This window comes from Panthera uncia, assembly GCF_023721935.1.
Source record: "Panthera uncia isolate 11264 chromosome B2 unlocalized genomic scaffold, Puncia_PCG_1.0 HiC_scaffold_24, whole genome shotgun sequence".
Classification (NCBI taxonomy): domain Eukaryota; kingdom Metazoa; phylum Chordata; class Mammalia; order Carnivora; family Felidae; genus Panthera; species Panthera uncia.
In genome coordinates, this window is record NW_026057580.1 from 51,309,528 (window position 1) to 51,312,793 (window position 3,266).

Sequence of the window (3,266 nt, forward strand, 5' to 3'; positions counted from 1 at the left end):
AGGTCATGGTCTGGTGGTTGGTGAGTTAGAGCCCCATGTCAGGCTCTGTGCTGACAGCTCAGAGCCTGGAGCCTGCTTCAGATTCTCTCTCTCTCTCTCTCTCTCTCTCTCTCTGCCCCACTCTGCTCATTCTACCTCTCTCTCTGTCTCTCAAAAATAAATATTAAAAAAAAGGACTTTTTTTTCCCTGAAGGTAATGACTACTCACTCTGAGTTATATGATAATTATTTCTGTGTTTTTCTTCATATTTTTATCACATATGTATGTATAAATGAAGCTAAGTGAAAGTATGTTCATGCTTTACTTAAAGTAGATATAGTTTGCTTTTATGTATTTTTAACTTTATTAGATTAAATAAGTGAATCTGAATCCTACTGTGTCTTCCTCTTTACTCAATTTTATATTTATGAGATCTATCCATGTTGTGTGTAGCCTTAGTTTTATTTATTTTTACTGCTTTCAGGTAGTTCCTAATACTGCATTCCAGTGTGCCATAATTATTTATCCATTCTATTGCTAGTGCATATATAGGTATTTTAAATTTGGTGTTCCTGAGAATAATGTTTTTATGAACATTTTTGAACATGAGCCAGAGTTTCTCTAGAGTAAATACCTAAGAATCTGTGGGCATATAGTATTAGTTCACTGTTGTTGTTTTAGCTTGTGTTTCCCAGGCTACCAGTGAGGTCAAGTTCTTTTTTATGTTTATTAGCCATTTAGATCTCCTTTTTTTTTTAGTCTTTTGCCCATTTCAAAATTGTGTGTGTGAGTACTTAGAATATGACTCTTGACATGAGTGTTTTCTTCCACTCTTTATTACCTATTCTCTCGCTTTGTGATATCTTCTGATGAACAGAAGTTCTTAGTTTAATGTAGTAACTTTGTCAGTCTTGTCTTTCATAGTAGTGCGTTTTGTGACTTGCTTAGGTAATTTTTCCGTACTGTGAAGATAAGTAGATAGTCTCCTCTATTATCATATAAAATCTTAGCAGTCTTTTATTTAATGTTTAGAACCCTAATCCACCTGGAATTAATTTGTGTGTTTGGCCTGACTTCATGGTCTAATTTAATTTTTTTCCCATACAGACATCAAATTGTTTCATTGCTATTTGTTTAAAAGTTTCCTCTTCCACACTCCTTACCACTAATATTCCTCTTATGAAGCAAGTGTCCATACATGTGTTTCTGGGCTTCTTATCTTGTTTCATTTACCTGTTTTTCTCTATTTGCGTCAATGTTACACTATGTTTATAATGAATCTTGATATTTAGTTGGGTAAGTTTTCCAAATTTGTTTTTCTTATTCAATTGTTGTCTTGACTCCTCTTGACTCTTTTTGGAATATAAATTTATTAGTCATTTCTTCTTTTTTGGCAAAGAAAACTTTAAAAATGGCTGAAATTTCAATGATATTGTAATAGTGTTGTATGGTGACAGAAGGTAGGTACACACTTGTGGTGAGCATAGCATAATGCATAGAGAAGTGGAATCACTATGTTTTATACCTGAAACTAACGTAACATTCTGTGCCAACTATATTGAAATGAATTTTTTTTTAAATAGCTGAAATTTTAATTGCCATCACACTGAATCTAAAGATCAATGTGGGGACAATGCACATTTTTATAATACTGATTTTTTCCAACCCCTAAAGATGATTTATTTCCTGATATATTTAGATCTTCTTTAATATCTCTTGATACAGTTATATCTATTTTTTTTCTCAAAGACTGATTCCTAGTCACCATTTTTAAATATCTAGTTGCAAATGTTAAAAAATTTTTATTTTATCAGTTGTTTACTGCATCTATTGAGATGCATCTGTTAATGTGGTAAATTACTTTGATTGGTTTTCAAATGTTAAATCAAACTTAAATTCTTTGAATAAATTTGGCCCACTCACAATGCATTAATCTATTTTATCTGTGTTATATAGGCTGGGTTTTATTTGCTACTATTGTATTTAGTGTGTTTGGATTTATGTTCATGAGTGAGTTTGGCTTGTAAATATTTTTCTCCTATTCTGTGCAGGCTTTGTTATCAAGATTATACTAACCTAATGAGGTTGGCAAAGTGTTTCATTCTCTGCCTCCTATTTTCTAGATGAATTTGGGCCGCATTGGAATTATTGCTGTTTGAATGTCTGATAGAAATTGCCAGAGAAGTAATCATAGCTTAAAATTTTCTTTGTGGAAAGATTTTTGAGTACTGATTCAATGTCTTTAATAATTATATAACTATTGATATTTTCTATTTTTTAAGTCTATTTTGCAAAATTATTTTTTCTGTATAATTATCCATTTCACCTTGATTTTCTTTTTCTTTCTTTCTTTTTTTTTTTTTTTTTTTTTTTGCATGTCATCCTTGCGCAGGGGCCATGCTGATCTTCTCTGTATCGTTCCAATTTTAGTATATGTGCTGCTGAAGCGAGCACTTGATTTTCAAATCTATTGACTTAACAACTGTTTACAATAGCTTCTTTTAAAAATAAATTTGCAATAAGGTATATTTAATTAAAAAAATAAAATAAATAAAATGTGTAAGTCAAGAAAAAAAATAAAAGTAAGCACTGATCTGTCACAAAAAAAAAAAAAAAAAAAAAAGAAATTTGCAGGATATAAAGTGGTGTCTCCTTTTTCTTTCCTGGTAATGGTTATTTGTGCTTTCTTTAATGTTTTCAAAGAACTAACTTAGATTTCTTTATCTTATCTATTACATGTTTGTTTGACTATTCTATTAATTTTTATCTTATCTTTATTTCTTTATCTCCTTCATTCTACTTTTGTTGGATTTCTTTTAACTTTTTGTATGGATGTTTACTATATTAATTTTGAGACATTTTAAACATTAATAAACACATGTAATCAACATTTTTTTCTTCTAAATCCTCAAGTTTAAGTTGTAATACATTATCATTCAGCTTAGAATACTTCCTAAATTCTGTCATGATTTCTTCTTTGACTTCTGGGACAGTTAGAAGTTTATTTATTTCCGTATATTTTCACATTTAAGGTCGTTGTCTTTTATTCTAGAGTAATTCCACTTTGACCAGAGAACATACTATGTGTTACTATAATCCTTTGAAAGCTGTTGGGACTTAACCCTATGACCCAGTTTTTGCTCAAGTTTTGTAAATGTTCCATGTGTGCTTAAAAAAGATGTGCATAATGCAGTTGTTAGGTGCAATGTTCTAAATATACCCATTAAAGGTTTTCCCCCTATTTTATCAGTCATTGATAAAAATGTTAAAATCAACCATCATGAAT

General features: G+C 30.3%; 1 non-coding gene across 1 annotated transcript; it reads right to left on the reverse strand.

The window, feature by feature from the left end:
- Positions 1 to 2,327: 2,327 nt before the first annotated feature.
- Positions 2,328 to 2,434, reverse strand: LOC125939269 (U6 spliceosomal RNA). Its single transcript, XR_007463009.1, has one exon. It is a non-coding gene; the product is annotated as a U6 spliceosomal RNA (small nuclear RNA).
- Between the last annotated feature and the right edge of the window lie 832 nt (positions 2,435 to 3,266).